Consider the following 20744-nt stretch of genomic DNA (forward strand, 5'->3'; position numbering starts at 1 on the left):
TTTAAGGAATGTAAAACTAGAAGAGACCATCTGGGTTATCAAATAAAAAGCCCTCACAATTGCAGGCAGCACAGAGAGGAAAAGAGCTGGTGCAGAAAGGCCCACAGAGTATTTTTAGTTCATGTACCCTCCCTGTCAAAGACAATAAAGATAAAGCACTTCCCAAAACCTTAAAACAAAGCAAAAAATAATTAAGAAGAAAGTGAACTACTGTGTCAGGTTTTATTATGGCCAAGAAGAAAAACCAGTGTGTAATGAATTGCATAGAAATTGCGAGAAAAAAAAAAAGCACTTAAAATTAACTGAGGGCAGGATTCAGAAGACTTGCAAATTTTTGCAGTTTACTTATTTCCAACTGCATTTCTGAAAGTAAAAATGAGCCACTAGTTGACACGCATATATAAATATGTATATTGACACCGTATATAAACCTCTTACCCGTTTGGAAGGGACAGCAAGGCTATTGAAGGATGGCTATCCAAAGCACAACTCTATAATTCTGAGCTGCATGGAACACTTCATTTCATAGTTTAAATTATCTTTATCGTTGAGATGAATATAAACTAACAGTTATGAAAAGATAGTCTAGTAATGTAGCTTTTCATTGTAAGCAATTTTTAGTGGGTTGATTTCAAGTTAGTTTGGAAAAACAACATCTTTTGTTTAGAGAAAGAAACTGCATGTGTTACCATAACATTATGTAGATCAGCACCCATTACAGTAGCATTTAAGTTGATATTAATAGGAGGAGGTTTTCAGAGCCATAAAGGGGACAGTCAGTTGTTTAGTTCCTTAATGAGTTAAAGAGAGGGAGATTCTTGTTTCTGTCTTAGTGTCTCTTGAAGGACGTATCTCTTCTCCATATTTGGGAGAAAATGAACAGGTGAATGTACACTTTATGTATGTGGAGTTTCTTAACCCACAGGGGAGCATGTATTGAATTAATCTCCAGAAGGGATTTGAACATGAGGGAATTTCCTCTTCCCCAGCCCCTTCTCCCTTGGGATCCCTGTACACAGTAAAGAGATACATTGCTGCTGAGTTTTAGGTATTTTTTTGTTCTTTACATATTATCTGTAATTACTTTTAGTATCTTTCTGTTGTTTTTAGCAAGATTATATATCATAAAGTAAAAATACTTTGCCCTTGTCTGAATGAAAGGAATAATTTAATACTAGGGAGAAGGATGGGCTGGCAGTATTAACATGCACATATGTACCACAGTAAATCCACCAGTTCTTTCTATGAGCGATTATAAAACAGCTTAACAGTTCTGCTAGTCAATGTTAATGTATGCAAATACATACATGAAAGTTCATGCACACCTACACACTTGTCAGTTCATATAGATCAAGTCTTAGGTAAGGAAAGTCATAAGCATGTTTTAGCATGATGCACAGTAAGTTCCCTTTTGAAGAGAAGTTTTCCAGTGCTTCTAATTGTTTTTGACATGTCTCCCAGCTCTTTCCTTTTGTCTTCATTACTGTCAAAGTTGTGTCAGTGTCGTGATCTGCTCCAGTGGGACAGGCAACCCAGTTAGGACTGGTGGACAACTGTCTTTGGCTCTGTACAGCTCCCACTTGCTCAGACCTGAGCTGCTCACAGAAATGCAAGGATAAAAGCTGGCCTAAGAGAGTAAAATATGCAAGACTAAAAATGTTGCTGTTGGTCTGCTATTGGCTGCAACTGTGTATTCCCACTGAGGGTGCCTAATCCGCTGAGGTGTGAGGAGCAGATTGCGCTTGAGTAATAGAAAATCTAAAAGTCAGGTTAGGTTGTTTATCATAACTATATTCTTGAACTGCACATGCTTATGGATTTTAGCTAATTACATTTCTTCTTGTCTGTACAGATTATTCAGCTTACTTTCGGGTATCTTGGATGCTAGGTGTTACTGTCAGATGATTTCAGTGATACCTAAAGAAGTTAATTGAGCTTGGAAAAAATAAGTATATGCATTAGAATGATTTTTTAAATTATTATTTATTTTTAAGAGTTGGTAGCTGGTAACTGTGACCATCTCCTCTAGCTCTTACTTAGGTATAGCTCAGGTAAAGCTTTGTTAATTCAATTGGGAATTTTGCCTAGCGGAGATTGTAAGATTTGATTCCAAGTGTCATGTTTAATTTATATAGTACCCATACTTACTTGATTTATAGTAATAACAGAAATCACCTGAAGACTTTTAAAATGCCTTTTTAAATAATAGTAATATACAGTAAGAGCAGTAGGATAGAAAATTATTTAACAATTTTGTAGATGCAAACAGACATTTTAATTAAAATAATTTAGGTTACCTCATGCTTCCATAAAGTCAGCACACAATACAGGAAGTACAGAACACTAGATAATAAATTCCAGAATGTTAAAACAGGTGGCAGTTAAAAAATAAAGCAGAATACATAACAAAAATGCGGGGGGGGGGGGGGGGGGGGGGGGAGAGAAAAAAAAAAAATCCCTGTATTTCTGCAGTGATTGTGGAGCTCTGTCTTTTCCTTCTTCATGCACAACATTTCTGTCAAGGCCAGTTCTTTACTAACGCTTGCGAAGAAATAGACCACCACAGAAATAGTAGCAGATAGTGTTTCGTGTCTCATACTTACATGTAACCTCAATACTGGTAGGGGTTTTTTGGCTGTTACTATCTACATCTGTTTTTAAAACTGTACTGTTGGTGAAAAATTTCTGCTTAGCATTTCCAGTGCAAGCACATAAAACAACAAATCTGACAAACAAGGCATGCTACTGAACACTTCAAGAGATGCTAAATAGCATTTTGTACAGAATTTCCTAGAGATATTGTAACAGCCTTGTTCTTGTGAAACATAGGCAGCAATCATGCTGGTTAAGCAAGAAGTATTATTTCTTTGTTGGAAACTTCCTGCATTATTTTTATGAATATAATATTGCTTGCCTCTTTATTGTTGTTTCTTAGTGTTCCATGTTGCTTTGCTATTTGCATTCTAAGGGTTATCTCTTGCTAAATTCGCGCCTTATGTTGGCAGGAGACAGGGAGTAGCTTTAAATAATCCCTTTGACAATGTTTAGTAGACTGTGCGAAGTGCTTTGAAGTTTTATCTCCCATATCTCAGGGTGTGATACCAGATAAAAATTGGAGGGTCTCAGGAGACTTAGATTGACAAACCTTTGGTTAAAAAGCAAATCCCCAGAATTTACTGAGGTAGGTACCCTTCAGCAGATAGAACACTTCTCCTTAGAAGATAATGAGGCTAGGATAAGCTGGCCATAACATTTATGTTTCCCCTCAGTAAGACATAGGAAGAATTCCTTTCTTTTAATTCTTTCTTCTGTTTGCTGTATTCCCATGTGCAATTAGAAAGTATTAATTTCAAGAGTCGTTCAGGGTCTCTGCATTTACGATATAGTCTCAGCTCTTCTTGTAGCTGAAATGCTAGCCGGTTGACTTAACTGAGCCTTTGTTCATCAGTTTCTCAGTAATCTGGGGTGTTGTAACTCAAGGAATAATGCAGTTCTATATCAAGGGTCTGATCTTTATGAGGATGTGTTTCGAAGAAGCCCTCAAAGATTTCAGGCTGCAAAGGTGAAGCTTACTCTACAAGAGACATACTGTCTAGATGAAGAAATACGAAAGATAATTGTAACTTTAGTGTAGCAGCAGGTAGGATGCTTGAAGGAACCTTAGTCTTCAGGTCTTTGGAACTGATGCGCTTTTATCTGTTTGTAATGACAGCTCATTGGAGGACTCTAATGTGGGTCTTTACAGTGAACAATATATTAATATGCTGAATGCTTTCAAACGGATGTTTGCAGTGTGTGTATGTATGTATTTGTTTTGTCAGAAAACTATTTTGGTGGGTGGCCAAATCAATGTGAAATTAAGTAGATAACAGCTTACAAATTTAATCTTAAATAGTTAGGGCTACTAGGAGCTACTCTTGATGTGAGCTTTCTCTGTGAACCAAGTATAGCATCTGTCTTTCACGTATTCTGCATTGGTACTGACGTAATGATTCTGAACTTAGAATCAATAAGCTGAGAGAATTAGTCATTATATGTAAGTATTGCATCCTTTTCCAGGGAATTTAATCAGTGATGCCATACGCAATTAACTTGAACAAATCTAGCAGGTTACAAAAGGATCAGGAGCAAGCATATATTCATAACAACCAGTCAACACCTATATTAACTGTTCATATTAAAATTATAATTTGAATTAAAATTTAAGTGAGGCCCATTTGCTTTTAACCAGTTTCTTGGAAATAATTACTGCTGAAGTACATATTGAGCCATTTCATTAACCTTTAAAAGAATGCCTCTAAGTGTTGCTCCTTGGCTGAGACGTTAATATGCTAGTCATGCTGACGACCTGTTCACAAAAGCTGAATTACCAGCTGCATTTGCATTGATCTACAGATGGAGTGCTATTTCAGAGCTGAGTGTTGTTCTCGAACCACAACTGTATATAATTATTTGAGTGATAATACAACAAACATTAATTATGTTGATGAAAATGCGTCAGTTTTTAATGTGATGAGTATGAAATACATCTTTTTATATATATGATGGGAAATCTTCTACAATGAATAATAATTTGTCCATCCAAGACGCCAAGATACAGACAGTTACGCACTTCTAAAAGCTTGTGGTGTGAAGGGGTGAGACACAGGGCAAGAAATCAAGTGATCTCAGTGGGGAAAGTTGCTTGACTGACATTGCACAGCTGATTGTTGCCTCAAAGAATAAAATTGTCTATTCAGAGAGCAGCTTGTCTTCTGATATGCCTACTGGCTGCAGGTTCACTGGTTCATTGGGCTCCTGATCAGTGTGGTGCCTTCCTAACAATCTGTGCCTAAATTCAAGGTCTAACACAGCACAGAACTCAAGCAGGGAAGGCAGCTTGGCCTGGGAAATTGGGCAGTGAATGAGGAGGTGCACGCTGAGGTCCAAGAGCTCGCCTAGGGGCCAGTGGCAGGTGCGGGAGCAGGAATGTGCTTTGCTTTATGTTTCTGCCCCAGCTCCTGCTCGGCAGTTTCTGGATCACCCTGTCTCAGCTGCTTATGTTGTGCAGTGGCAAAGAGGCAAAGGCAGGGCAGTATTTGAGTTGGGACCATGGATGATACAGAGGTGTCAGAAACAGTAAAACGTGTCTAGAATTTTGTGAATCGGTGCTTTGTTCTATATTGGCTGCCATAACCTGGTCATTACTTTGATCATCAGGTTTATCCTCCTGATGCAATTAAAAAAAGTAATGCAAGTTATTTAGAATTACAGTGTTATTCTGTTGTGGAGCTCAACCTTTAGTCCTGGCCTAAGAGTTCAGTTAGTTTTTAATTCCATTGTTACCACTTCGATATCAAAGCTAGTGACAAGAGATGCATCTCTGGTTCATTCCTGTAATATTTCTCTTTAATTTAGCATGTCTTGAAGGTAGGGTTTTAAATCTAAAAGTAGGTAAAAGTGCTACCTTAAAAGCAGTTGTATGCTGTGTAACTATGAGTGAGTAGAAACAAGATGTATTAATGGTACTTAACATGTCTGTGTGCATTAAAACTGCGACATAGAAAGTGTTAGGCACAGGAAAAAACAAGGCATGTTGTAAGATTCAGGTTTCCTGCTGTGTGATAGCTAAGTCTTTGGTTGGTGATGATCTTTTTTGTGTAGGTATACTTAACCTGTTCTTGGTTTAGGAATTTCCATAAAGAAATAATAATAATACAGATATAATTCCTCACGAAATAGAAGTGATTCAAAGGATTTTTCTGAGGGAAAGAAAGATGTGGTCACAGACCATAGGGAAAAAGAAATGGTGGGTAATATGTCCAATAACTAGTAAATCACTAAAAACTAGGGCTAACAGGTCTGTATGATCAAACAAAATAAAGTCACGCATCCTGCATTGTGATTACTTTGAGGATTTGATGGAAACATTGCCTAGATTATCCATTTATAAATAAGAGATTTTTTTTATTTTCATTGAATTAAAGCGTAAAGTCTGTCCTAGCCTCACTGCATGAAACTGAAAGCATCAGGTTGCAGTTGCCTTGTATGAGGCACGATATCAAATAATCCTCCTCAACTCTTCTTCCCTGTGGTTGCTAGAGTTACAGCTGATGACTGCTACTGTATGTTGTGCTTCCTGGGAAGTCTCAAGTGTGTTGCTTCAGACAGAGGCCAGGTATTTTATAGGTAATTGGAGAGTTCAGACTGAGGGTATTCGGAATACAAATGTATTTCGTTTTTAAGAATCAGTGTATACTGAAGACAGTCATAGTTTAATGTTTGAGAGTTTGACTACTCAGTGCCTGTCTGGGAAATGTGCTGCAGTCTGTAGTTTGTAAGTTAGCTTTTAAGGGAATACAGTTTTTACGTATCATAAAAATTACTTAATGGTGACAGAGTTCTGTTTTGATTTTTCTGCTAATGCATGAAGCATTGTGTATTTTGTAAAAGGAGGCAAGGATGTAATTAGAGAACTAACTAGAGCTCTCTTCTCTTTACATTGTGATGGGGAGAGATGACTGAATTAAAAAAAAAAGTCTACTGATGTACCAAGCAACCAAGATATCAGTACAGTTGGTAACTAAAGTTTGATTATTCTGATTATCTCAGAAATTATGTAATGCAGTTTTTCTGGTAATTATTGAAAGCATTTGGACACTAAAATCTTAGGCTTACACAGCAAGCTGACACATGATCAGTGTCATTCTAAGCTTTCACAATTTAAAATGTGCCAGCACTCTGCCCTTCACATAAAGCCAGAGGTTTGTATGTAATCACAGTGTTCTGTGTAAGGTAGTAATCACAGTGGATCTTTGAGCCAAATATATGCATGCAAAAGTAATTTATTTTCAAATGTCCTGTTTCCAGTCAGGAACACATCCAGGATAGTGAACATGATGTCCAGTCTTTGGATCAGTGTAGTTTAAAATCTAATGCTGCTATCTCTTAGTGTCAGCAGGGGCCCATGTGGATGACTGCTGCAGTGATGAGATTTAGGAAAGGGTCATTCTACTTAGTGGAACATTATCACCTCAATTCATTTATAAAGCCTTCTGTGCACTTTGATGGCAATTTTTTATTTCTATTTGTAGTATGGCTTACTAAAGCCTAGGTCTTTATAGGTGAATTCTTAATTCACATTCATGAGTCATTGCTATGCGTTTAGAGTTCCAAAACCTAGTGAAGTAAGGATCGAGTTGAGTAGTTCATCTCAGTGCTTCCTTGTGTTTGGGTTTGCAGGTGATAGGTACAAGCTATCTTAAATCAAATCTATTTGACTTCTCAGCATGTTACTCTGTTAGCCTTTCTAATGATGTTTTTAACATGCCTTTTTTTGAAATGCAATTGAATTAAGGAAGAAAAGGTCAGTAATAGGAGATCTCCCTTGGCATCTGACGCCTGTATCCAGGTCCCTTGTGTCCTGGTGACAGAAGCTGGCATTCAGCTGCTGTGGTATTAACTAAATTTTCAGGTGTCATCGCCTTTTGTGTGTAGTAATAAAAGGGAAAGTGAGCATTTTGCATTCAGTGTTATTCAAGCACTTTACTCTGAGATCTATTTTAAAATGTACCACTGGTACTTATGAGTATTAATCTGTGTCTTCAAACTTATTTTTTCAAGCATATCCCAAGATTACAAAAGAAGGTCTTGTTCTGAGCCCCAGTGGGAGGTTGCTTAGGAGGTACATGTATGGGTAGGAGGTCAGGAAAAAAAAAATTAAAAAATTTTAAGATTTTTTTTTATAGATGCTTCCTCCCAGAAAGCCTATAAACCTTTGTTATTTCAACTTTTCAAATATTCTACTGAGCGCAACACAGCATGAGAAGTGTTTTGAGTTGAAGTCTATCATGTAGGCTGATCAGCATCTGTGCTGTTAGAGTAATGCAAAGTTGGAGGTTCTTGTTCTTTTTTCCTCAACCAAGACAAGTTTTGCTTCAAAGTACTTTTTTCATGTGGGTGTTGCCACAGGTAGGTGATGTTGTGTTTCTTCAGAGACTGATACTGACTGTAGCTGACTGGCGAGTTAGTGCTCAGAATGGCATGCTTGAAATGCCACAGCTGCAGTCTGAAAAATGTTTAGACCTGGCTGAATTACTTGTTGCACATCAGTTGTGTAGATCAGTGTGTATGAGCTGTTGTAGGTAGACTCAATGAAAAACTTGAAAAGTGGATCCTGACTTAAATACTTCAGTTTCCAGTACATACGTGTTAAATAAAAGTATAAGTATGTGTTATATAACGGTATCAAGTAGCTGTAATGTAGCTGGTGAACATGAAATAACAGCTTACTAGAGGCCTAAGACAGGGAACAGCCAATACACTTTTGCTTGTGAAGATCAATGTTGATTACAAAAGCAGTTGTTTCCTCAAAACTTGTTCATCAGAGTTCTTGCAATTGAAAGGAGGGATGTATGTGGTAAAACAAGGCAGCTATTTGGCTTCTGAGAAGTATTCGTGTGTAATTAGTGCTTTTAGTCTTTGTTCTGCTTTGTTTGTTTACAGATAATGTAGCAGCACAGAAGATCTTGGGATGTAGGAAAAGAATAATCAGTAAGACAGCATTTAAATAAAAGTTGACATTAAAGAATGACTTTCATACTGAAGATGTGTGTTTGGAACTTAAATGAATTTGCTTTGAATTTACCTAGCTTGTATTTATACCTTCCTTTCTTCTGTCAATTCCTTGTAATTTCATTGTTATGTATCAACTGTGTATTTAAAAACATAATGACATAATTAATATGCTAAGCAGCATATGAAGGAACCTTGACAGCTTTGTGGTTTACCAGAATAGCTTTGCGAGATTAGGTTGGAGCTTTCAAACTGACCAGCGTGAGTTGTTTGTTTAATTGCTCATAATGCTGAAAGTAGAGTTGTGTTATCAGCTGAGTGAGCAGTAAAGGCTTATTGTCTTCACCGCTTACCAGTTGGACTTCTTTGCCATAGTGGTGCCATTCGTAATTCTCAATTAGTTTCAGGATAATAACTTCAGAGAGTAATTTTAATCTCAGCTACAAAATTACTTCTTTAAATGCATGAGACTGTCTGAAATACAAAGGAAAAATTACTCATTAGGAAAAATGGAACACTGAACAAAAAACAAGAGCACAAACATTTTTATTTTAGTACAAGTTTTTTATCTTTGGAAGGTTGAGATGGCTTGATTTTACACATACTGGCCTTATGGCTTTTGCCCAGTAGTATTTCCCATCAAAACAGTTCAATAATCCTGTTAACCAGAATGAGCAGTGTAACCAGCTGGTGGTACCTGCTTTCAGTGTCTTGCGTGAGTTCAGAGATCTCAGCCCAGGCCCTGACCAGCTTGACAACACTTACTACAAAATGCATCAGCAGCATTTAGGAACTGTGCAGTTGTTTTGGCTGTAGGGCTCGAGAGTGAGTGAATATGGCTTGTAAATAAATGTCTTGTCTTCCCTAGGAAAAGGTCGTTCATTCTAGGGTAACTGTATAGCTCGTGTATTATGGTGGTCCCTGGCTATCTCTTGTGATTGCGGTCTGCTGCTAGTAGGTAAGGCAGTTGTTTCTCTTGATCGTGTTACAAGGAGTTGTCTTTTCGGTGTGGAAACTGATGTTTAATTGCATAGGCACAAGTGGTTTCTTGTAACCTGTAGCCATGACACACTGGAATTCGAATTTCTACTTTGTGTGCTGTACTATATAGCTGTATGTCAGTACATGAGGCTTCCAGTCTCTGATTTATTAGCTTAACACCTGACAGATTCATATAACAAATGAAGAATAAAAATTAATGCTCTCTTTTGTGAATTCCCTTCACTAGAGGTAATTCAAAGGCTGTATTTCTTTGGTTTTGCTGCTGTGTTTACTGCACATAGCGATAACTATCTGAAATAAAAATCTACTGTACTCGACTCCTGTTGATAGTGAAGCTCATTACACCCCCATTATAATTATTACCCTCTTTATGTATACCTCGTTAAACATTTCAAAAGGAGGCATCCAGGGGATGGTGTTTTAAGAAACTATTTGAGTGATCAGGATAAATTTTATGTAGGATACTAACAGTATGTTCCCTCTACATCATTTCAAATCTTACAAAATTTGGGGTGAATAATAATCAGAATTATATAAATAATGTTATTCTGTCGAACAGTTCTGTGATACTTTTCCAGTATGTGTTACTAATGCAAATTTATCTCAGGGAGTAGTCCTGTTTAAATGCAATATAGGAGTACAAGCCATGACCAGCAAACAAATGGCATCTCTGCCTGCAAAACTCAAGTAAATGTACGTCCTGTGAAGTGTAGCATAGGCAAGGAGCAGTTAGCAGAGGTAGAAATGCAACTTATAGCTAATAAAAGGTAACTGGAAAAAAGATATTGCTGTTTCATCACTGAAGCTGTACCATTCATAACACAGACACAGATACTAGTATGTGACAAGTTCAGGTATGTAGTGGGGATCAGATAATCCTAAAATAAGGAGATTAAAAGTATCAGAAATGTAGCATTCCATGACTTGCCCCTTTTTCTTTGACCACTGTCCTGTCACATGCAGGAGATAATGCAAACTTACCCTGGAATATAAATTTCATTTCAGTGCTGAAGAGCTTCAGTTCCAAGATCACAGCATTCAATGTATGAAGGCCTGCTTTTCTAGTAAAGAGAATTTAATTTTGTAGGAATGTATTTCTGCTCTACAAAATGACTCTTAAAAATTGAATTCTGAAGTGAATCACAGTGTAAAGTGACTTTATTTAACAACAGGATGAGACTGTTGGTTTGGAAGATGTAGCAAAAGGCTTTCCAGCGTTAGGCATTGCTATTAAAAATTCTGCTGGGTGAGTGCTGTACTTCTTAGCACTTTTATAACCCTAGTAATTTATACAGGTATTATACTTGTCTGAGGATGCACCTTGAAAATAGTGGACTGCACAGTTAGTCCATGGAACAAACCTGACAAACACAGGTTAAACCAAAACCCATTTAATTTACCATGGTAGAACTGGCTGCATAGAGGTTACTAAACCCAACCTTTTTGAAGCTAAAATTAGTTGCTTGCACTGTGAATCAGAGATCTGGTAAAAAAAACTAAGTCCCACTTTTTTGTTTTCCTGACCATGTTTTGACCAGATTTTAATGCAGTCAGGTTTTTTTCTTCCCTGGAATAGCAGTATTTATTTGTAGTATCTTGTCTTCTTGCTAAACAGTGCCAACAGTAAGGCTTACCTGACTGAGTAAAGGCAGCAGTGAGGTTCGCGGATGCTTGCTTTGCATCCTAAATGTATTCCTGAGATCAAGTTGTTTATACAGGAGATAGACCCAGGTCTATTTTGGAGTCAGTGCCTCTGGTTCTCTATAAAGTTTTGTTATTTGGATTGAGATCTTACTTAGACTTGTCTTATATTCTAGCATATGGAAAATAACATGCATGAAGTATGCGTGAAGATCTGATTTGGAAATACTATGCATTTGTGTGCACAGCTTCTGGTTATTTATTAAGTAACAGCTATTTCAATTATACATTTTACTTCCAGTCACAATGAAAAAAACTGGTAATGGTTTGAGTCAGGAGAAATTTTTAAAAGCGTGTTAAATATTTAAACAATTTTTTTCTGCGAATGGCTTAGAGGGGCATCTAGTATGCATCATCTGTTGGTGATCATACAAGAACACTACAGGGATTCCTTTTAAATATGTAAATAAACTACTCTGTCCCTCCTGCTCATTCTGGGTGTAGAAAACTTCCTGGTTTCATTGTAGTTGCAAGAGTAATTAAAAAATGGGCATCAGGGGTATAAAACGAAACACCTGTAGGTTGTCCTGATCTTTACAAATGTATTTAATAACAGAAAAAATCTAAACAGTTCCTGTATTTTTACAGAAAATAAAAGTCCACAGAACAGTAAGATGAACTTTGTGTGCAGATATACATACGCAATTGAAGTAGCTGCTCATTTTCACTTGTTAATTGTTTTTTTCCTTTTAAGTTCTTGTCAAGTTCTTTTACTGGCTTATGCTACTCTCTAAGCTAGTGGTAGAAGTGTTAGAATGTTCCGTGTAGCTTCTCTTGTTTCTTTTCTAAACATGGACTGCTTTGAGTAACAACAACAGTTTTGATATTTCAGGGTGTGTTACGGATTAAACATCATGCTGTCCATAGTACAAAAATGAGATTTCCCTTTTATACTTGCTTTTCCACAGATAGATAAAATCTTTTGACTCAGAAATAAGTTTCTCCCTCTCCCTACCCCCACCTACATTTTTCATTCACTTTGCTCTACTGAATCCCCCTTGCAACTCATGCACAAAACCAGTGATGTATGTGGAGTAAGAGTCTCTGAAACAAAGGTTGGAAGCATCCAGACGTGATCCAGGATCTGTTCTGCCAGCAGAAAATATGGGAGACTCTGGCAATTTCATGGAGAGTGCCAGAAACCTGGTTCTTACGAGGCAGTGTCAGCAGACTTCAAAGGATGCTTTGTGACTGAACATTGCTTCCTGTGCTGTAACAGTAAGGCGTCCAGAACACACTGAGCGCATTTTCCAGTTTGTCAGGATGTCTCGGAAGGGCAAGAGGAAGGATCAGCATTTTCTATATAACCCAAAGCTTAATAAAAAGTGAAATAAGTTTTAGGATGAGTGGGAAACATATTGCAGTCCTTCTGTTTGCATTCTTGTGAGACTCTATATGATTTTTTTTCAAGAATGCTATTTTCCTAGTGAACACATTTAAAAAAAACCAACACTGCAGGGTCTCTACAAATGTGTAGAAGTGGTCATATAGTTAGATGGTAAGTAGATACCTGGCATGGGTCTTAAAAAATATAACTTACTGCTTTTCCAGAGGTACCCAGTGTAACAAAGAGTAGCATGTTACTCCATTGTAGACAGTGAAGATTATGTAGTTACAACATGGCATGAGGACATTCCTAGAATAAATCTGCACAAAATCTTCTCTCTGCTTTCTTAAAAGTGATTTTAAGACAAATCACCAAAAAAATTCTGTGGTTTTAAATATTTCATTCACGAGTATTTGAGAGATGAATAGCTTTGTAATAGCTTGGCAAAATTCAGCCATGCTTTATGTAAAGATGGCAACAAATGTTCTCTTAGACAAAGTACAAACTGATTGGATGGGTTATTTAAAAAAAAGTACTGCTAACTGCCTTTTTTTATGTCTTACTTTATAAGAAGGAATTAAAATTTGAGAGGATGGGGGTGTACTTCAGTCTACCAGGGTATTACAGTGAAATGGATTTACAAATAAGCAAACAAAGTAATTTTGCTTGAATTTGTTACTACATTAGAAAGTCAAAAGTATAGAGTACTCTGGGTTGTTTTTTTTCTTTAAACAGAATCTTAATAGACTTATATTTAGCTGCTCAAAAATACGCAACAAAAATACTCAGCCTATCTCAGAAAAATTTAATCTTAAAAGAATTTTTAGTTTGAATTCTTGCATTTTTGTCAGAGAGGCTGATATGGTAACAAGTTTTGGGGGAAAGGTTTAGTATTTACGTCTTGAGTTTTGAGTAATGCTGATTCTTTTATGATTCTCTGCCATACAAGTAGATCCCTACGAACCCTGAGGAACTATACCTTTGTTGGTAGGGCAGAAGGTTGTGAGTTAAGGAGTCTAATTTCAGGGTTTCTATGAAAACTTACTTAAGCTACAAATGCTCTGTTTTTCCAGTTTTCTGTATGTAGTACATGAGTAAGCGTACTTCAGTTTTCTTTGTAGGGGTAGCTGTGTTTTAATTAATTTGTGTTGTATCTTAGTTTTCTTTATAAAGTATTTTTAGAATTGTAGGTGAGCTTTTTTATAGAAGAACAGATATTTATTGGCAGGGAATGTGTTGGATTTACTGTAGGCTAAAAGAACTGTTCTTTGCCAGCTGTTAAGAACTTCAACAGTATAAAAATACCCACTCTGGGAAAAATTGATTACTTTATAATCTATCTGATGAGCCATATTGGACTAACCAGATGTCTGAAGGCTTGAGTGCTGCTTGAGAAAGTACAGCTTTTCATTTTACAGGGAGCCTATGACCCCTGACAATTTATGGACTAGGCATGGCTGCAGTCAGGCCTTGGTAGGTTTTAGATGTTGAAAGATGAGCAGGAAAAATTTTATCTCCAATTCTGTCTTGGGCACCCAAAGGTAATACTGTTCCATCTCACTAAGATTTGTTAAACAAACCATCTACAAAGATCAGATTACAAAGATCAGATTTATTTAGCCATTATTGAATTACTCCAGCTCCTGTAAAATAGAGGGCTAAAGCACACTAAAAGCTGATTTTGTAAATAGACCCCATTCCACTTCTATTGTATAAACAGAGCTTAGTGTCTCAGATTCATGCATTTGTAAGCTGCAGTTGTCTCACTACTGAAGTACACCAAATAAGGTCTCAAAGTAGAGAATGTTTAGCTTTCCAGGTACTGAGTGAGATCACGAAGTGGTCAGATAATTATTTTTTTTTTTTTATCATTCTAAATCTTGCCTAATAGCAAAGCTTTTCTGAAAACTTAAAGCTGTATGAAGTATTTGCAGGGTTTTTTCAGCCATTAGATATGCTGTTGATGCTACTTCTTACTAACTCTTAAGGCCATGAATATGAATGGTAATTTGCAAATATGTGATTTTGTCTCCAGTACCAGAAGAGACAGTTTTGCTGATTAGGATTATTTTTCTGAATTCCTGAAGAAGTTACTCAAATGGTGCACTTAAATCTGTATTTTAAAGTGTGTCCTTGCTGATAGTAACTGTCATTGGTTGTTGTGTTACTTAGTTTGCATGACAATAATATTTTTAGAAGCATCTGTGCCATTGGCCCTTCTAAAATACAAAAGAAGCTGTCAGTCTGCTTCTGTTTCCACAAAGATAAAAATAATTGATGAAAGTTTCTGGAGTTCAGATTTGTAGATCTTTGTGCCCTATTAAGTAGAACTAAATGCCCTATTAAAAAAGTTCCCACATGGCATGTATCTGCCTAGTCAGTATATGTTTACAGGGTGGTATTGGCACACTCACAGTCATGGTTTTCTGAATGCACAAAGTTTTCAAGGTATATTTTAGAATTTGGAGTTGGACTGGTGAAGCTTTTTGTGTTTGGGTTGGGCTTGCTGAGGGCCATTAGCACAGCTGGTGTGTAGCTCAGTGTAGGCACACCAACTATCTTATCTGTTCATTGTTGGAACTGCAGCTTGTACATGTGAAGAGTAAAACTCTTCAAGGGTTGAAAGATACGATATATCCCCTCTGCATTTATGACTCCAGATGTAAGTTTTAAGCAAGCGATGCCTGGTGTGTCAGGGTGGAATCAAGGTTGCTTGCTGGAATATAAAAGCTGGTTGTTTTCTGCAGTAATGAATTCAGCTTCAATTTTCCATCCATTTTGAAAGAAAAAAATGTCATGTTTGTCATGTTTTTCAATTAGTTAGACTTGTTTAGGTATATTTTTAATGTGTGTTTCCATACATTAACATAATTACATTTATATTTTAATATTAACTTTAACACTTAATCCAATTTAATTTAGGTAGCAGAAGGTGTGTGGGTATGGGTTTTGGCCTAGGAATATGATCTGGGACTACCAAATTGAGACAACTTGCTTTTGGAAATGAGAATCTGTTGCCATGCCACACTTAACTGTAAAGCACAGAGCAAGTTTTACAGGCTGATCATAAGCAAAGTTTCAGCTTTGTGATAGAAAAACTCCCATTTGGGGTGAGGAGGTATGTAGGATACCATGCCAGCATGGAGCTTAGCTTTTCTCTGAAGATGACTGATCAGGAGACCAGCTACAGCTAATCTTTTGTCAAATGAACATGATTACTACCTCCTACCACTACCCATCCAACCGCAGTGTGGTGGGCTCCGCTACAGAAGGGCTGATACGCTCCGAGTAGTAGATGGACCTCATAGGTCCCTTAAGCTGCCAGGGCTGTGGTTAATAACAGCATCGTATCTGCCTAAATGTGCAGCTTTTACAGCAACTCAGCAAGAGGCATCACTGAGGTTCCAAAGGCTCCTTTTGAACATTTAGCCCAAGTGTTTGATGCCTCTGTATTTTGAACAGAGATTGCATTGTCATAACTCCACTCCTTACTAAGTACGCCGGAGGCTTGAGCAGGCTGTGTGAACTTGTGGGGGTGTTTTTTCCCCTGCAGACATGTACTTAACTGCTGACATCACTCGTATTCACTGAGACTTGTAAATTCACACTTCTTAATATTTTATTTTCTTACAGGTTAGTTCATTTAAGCTAGACATCTTGTTTATAATGGCTTCTTGCCTGATGGTGGCCTATAGACATAAAAGAGACAAGCTGCAGAGCAGCTAGGCGATGTTTGATTACCTTCTTTAGAAAGAAGGAAGAAAGTTTAGGGAGAAACTGGGAAATTAACATCACGATGCATGTCTGCCAAAACACTTTCCTCCTTCCCTTCTCCTTCTGACAAATCCTTAGTTTGAATGAGTAGTGCTGTATTCATCAGTATCAGTAATACACCTAATTCAACTTCTCTCATCATAGTGGATCCACATTTTTACTAAGATTTTCATAAGCTGTAAAATGTTACTGACTTAAGTGAAAGTTAAGATGAGCCAGTAAGTACTGCTTAAACTCCCTTACCATACATCTTAAACTGCTTCATGGAATGAGTCAGGATGGCGGGATTTCAGTTAAAACACCAGGCTGTGAAGCGATGTTCAAGGGAGCAAGAAAGGATCTCCATTAGAGCCACTGACACCTTGAGGTGGCTGGATCTCTGTAATTACAGTCAGGTAATCAAGCCTAATGGAAAACAGGTCACATGTATATTGCCTTTTGGAGCAGGTTTTGGTTTTGTTTTTTTTCCAGAAGGGTAGTTAGTTGTTGAACTAGACTAATTAAAAGCATCTATAAGAGTAATCAGGGGAAATAGACTGAATGAAGAGAGAAAGACTTTATTAAGTGTGTGTGGGAGCAAAATCAGATGAGACCATGGAGGAAAGCAGAAATTAAGTTGTGCTTTGTCTAATAAGCAGTGATGGGAGCCTGAGTAAGAATTCTCTCTCCATTCAGATCTTAATTTCACCTGTTAGTTTCACACACTGATTTTTTGCTGGTTTGCATGGCATAGTAGTAGCATTGTTGTAAACTGCACTTGTCTGCTTTGAATTACAGTGACAACGATATAAAGCTAACAAAGTCAACACAGTCTAAATAAATTACTTTCCTAGAATCCAGTTTTATACTGCTACGACTTTCAGTGAAGACCAAGTAATTTTCAGAATTCAAGAAAACCTAGTTTTAATGAATATATGTAAGTTATTATGTGAGGTTACCCATAGAGTAACTTTCCCAATCAGTTAGTCACTGTAACAGTTCTATTCTGTTTTTTAAAAACAGCTGTTCTTGTAGTGATTTACAAGTATTTTAAAAATACAGTTGAGATGTTAGTAAGTTTGAAGAAATTTGAGTTACCTGAATTTGAAAGTGTGTTTTAGTTCTCTAAGAAAAGAGAGTTAAAACTTTTCTATTTCTAGACTGTCTGCATAACCTTATTATTGCAACATTTGTTGTTTTTCTTCTATATCATTTGTTGACTTGTATTGTCCTTTAGTTTGTAAGTGATGTTGGAGCTAGGAACATCTCTTTTGATCTATGATGTCTCTAGCATACTTCTGGGCATAATTATAATCATAAAAATCTTTGAAACCTTTCCACCTTATGTCTTGTTATCACTAAAGTTGAGATGTTCCATAAAGTTAGAGATGTTCCACCATAAAAAAAGAATTAAATAAACTCTCTTTTTAGCCTTCAAGCATTTAGAAAATAATAAAAGCAACTAAACAAGACTGCAGTTTACATCTTTGTAGCATACAAAAATATCTGTTTCATTGCAATATCTTAAATTCTCCCTTAATCTCTCAAACCCCTATGAATAAAGCATTGGATTACCAAGTAATACCCTTCATCACAAGGAATTAGGCACTTTAGCTTTAGGCTCCATCTAAACCGTTGCATTAGGAGAGATGTTACTGACGTCATGTTTTCCAAGTCGCAGTTGACTCACATGGTGCCTTCCCTCACCCTTCAAGATCTTGTTGAGATAAAATATGTCTCTCATGACTCTCTTAATTCTCTGGGTTTGGATGGCTTTGAGGCAGTACCACGCATCTGGTTTTGTAGCCAAGAGAGAAGAGTAGGAAACTTCTTGTTTGTGTGCACGCCAGTGAGTCTGTAGCAGAGCTTTGGCAAGTTGTGCTATTTCCTTCATCTATAAGATTAATAAATTAAGATAATATTTTACTTGCAAGAGGAGCGCTTTTCATTTGGGCCTTGATGTGGTGATGTCTTCTGTCTGCACCATGCAAAAATTTAAAGGACATCTGTGATTCCCTCCTCCCTTTTCTCCAGCTATCATAGTCCAAAACTTGCTGTGGTATCGGAGTTTTTGTACTTCTGTATCATTAGTTGTGAGAATTCTATACAAATTCATTGAAAAACGGATGGAATGTGTCTCCATACTCAAATCCCCATTGCCTCCCCACTTGAGCAGGCTAGCAGGGAGGAGTGCAGCTGGCACCTAGTCAAAAACTGTCCAGCAAATTCCTGCTTTTCAAAGCTACTATCCCTGTTTAAGGCAGAGGAAATGTACAAGTCACCAATGTGGCCTTGAACCATCATTCAGTCCTTAGTGTTTATAAAGGATTACATTCTTGCTAAATGTTGTTAAAACAGACCTCAGTCTGAACTGCTTTGCTTTATGGCACTTGGTCTGTAATCTTATCCTGTGAAAGGATTTCTGATTGCCTTCATTTTTCTTCCTTTTTTACTAATACACATGACAGTATACTGGACCCACAGTAAGCATGAATCCCTTTGATTTAGTATGCCCCCATAATCTGGATAATTGCTTTCGTGAAGCCATTTTAGTGGAGTGTCTTATGGTTTGCTGGACAGCTGTTTATCTCATAGATTATTGATGCTGCAGTCCATAACAGAAACAGCATGAGTTATGTTGGATTGATTTTTTTACTTCATCACATCATCGAGCAGGCGTTGACTACTTTATTTACAGAACTGTCACTTGATGTCACGTTTCCCTAGGAGTTGTAACACCCTGTCATCATATAATTAAGAAAATACTTATCTATAGAAGACCTAATTAGACAAATTGTTATGGGTCCACTGTGGTTCTGCATTTTTTCTGATGTGTAATTTTAAAATAGTCAAAGTCAAATCGACCTTATCTTCTGCAGCACAACCGCAGGTTTCACCAGAAAGGTTATTAGCCTGAAAGTTGGAGTATAAGGTTTGCAGTCTGTCCTCATTTCACATACCCCAAACAACAGTGTTCTGTTTACCCTTGGCACCGTTGTAAACAAGAACCTTTCTGGTGTGCTGAGTGATTATGTAAATAGACAGTGCTTTTATAAAGCATTTTAAGCGTCCGATAGAACCAAATAGCTTCTTTACAGTTTTTTCTTTTCTAATGGTAATTACATAATTGGGACAGGTTTTAAGTTATTTTTTTCTATCTGATATGTAGATGCCAGAGTTTCTTTTGAACATTCTTATTAAAGAGTCCTAAAAATCATTCAGGAAAACAAATCTGCTAGGCTTCCCCCTATTATCAACATTCCAAAATGCCTTTGGCAATGAATAAATGCCAAGCATTTGTTATTTGGCACTTGACTAGTCACTCATTTATTTAAACTCAAACATGTTGCATAAGATTGTGGAAGTTATGCTAAGCTAATAATTAAAACAAAAAAACCCCACCTCCCTTAATCCCACCTTTCCAGTGTCCAGTACCGTCAAGGTGCAAATACACAGGACTGTATATTCCATTAAATGTAATTGACTGCCTGGTGTTGGCAAAATGTGCAGCTGGCTGTGAGCAGTTACAGGGGTGTTATTCTTACACTTGGAAGGCCAGGTGTGTGTTGCTGCAGTAAAACAGCTCCTTTTTCTTCTATCCCCCATGTTTCATGCCCAGAACACAGTAGTTAAATGCCGTTTTCTGTTGTGGTACTGCCATCCTTTTTAACGCATGCACTTCCTGACTTTTCCTTCTCTATAGTATTTGGGTACCAACCAACTACTTGGTTTCACTTCTGAAGGTCTTGTCCCCACCCAACCTGGTTTTTCTCATTCTATTTTAGAGCTTGATTCCTATCTCCAGTCAATTTTTCTTAGGAGCCCCTGTCGCCATCTTGCTAGATTTTTTCAGACTAATGTTTGCTTGCTTGCCCCAGGGTTGTGTTTCACTTCTGGGAAGAAGTATCTGCAAAAATATCTCATCTTCATCTGTTCCTTTTAAAAAAATTCTTTGCCATGGTGCCTACCAGAACTGTATGGCTGCAAATCTGATGTGCTACGAGGAGTCAGTCCTGCTGATTGGGACTCTGGTCTGAGGAAGAACTTTCTTATCATTAATAAACGAAAAAAATATGTGTGGTAAAAAGAGAGCTAGTGAAGCCATGTATGTTAATGCCTGCCTCACCACTTTTGACCTGTACAGTATACTCTGTGTTGTCAGTCTCGCATGTGTACCACAGGTAAAAAATGCGCTGAGAGCAGGAACATAAACCAGTTGCAAGGGCTTGGTTTCAAGAAGCAGAAATCTAAAAAGTGAGAGAAAATGGAAGAATTGCATTTTTATTCTAAGGTGACATTGCTTTGTAAAAGGGTATTTCTTCTGTGTCCTGTATAATTGTTTTATTTGCTATTAAATAGAAATAGAAATGGCCTTCTGTCTCTGGGTGCCCTGCAGAATGTTTAAAAT

General features: G+C 37.2%; 1 protein-coding gene across 1 annotated transcript in view; it reads left to right on the forward strand.

Moving 5' to 3' along the window:
- The window catches only part of SMPD3 (sphingomyelin phosphodiesterase 3), a 120802-nt gene that overhangs the window by 60900 nt on the left and 39158 nt on the right, over nt 1-20744 (forward strand). The window lies entirely within an intron of this gene.

The sequence above is a fragment of the Falco biarmicus genome, chromosome 15, assembly GCF_023638135.1.
Source record: "Falco biarmicus isolate bFalBia1 chromosome 15, bFalBia1.pri, whole genome shotgun sequence".
Lineage (NCBI taxonomy): Eukaryota > Metazoa > Chordata > Aves > Falconiformes > Falconidae > Falco > Falco biarmicus.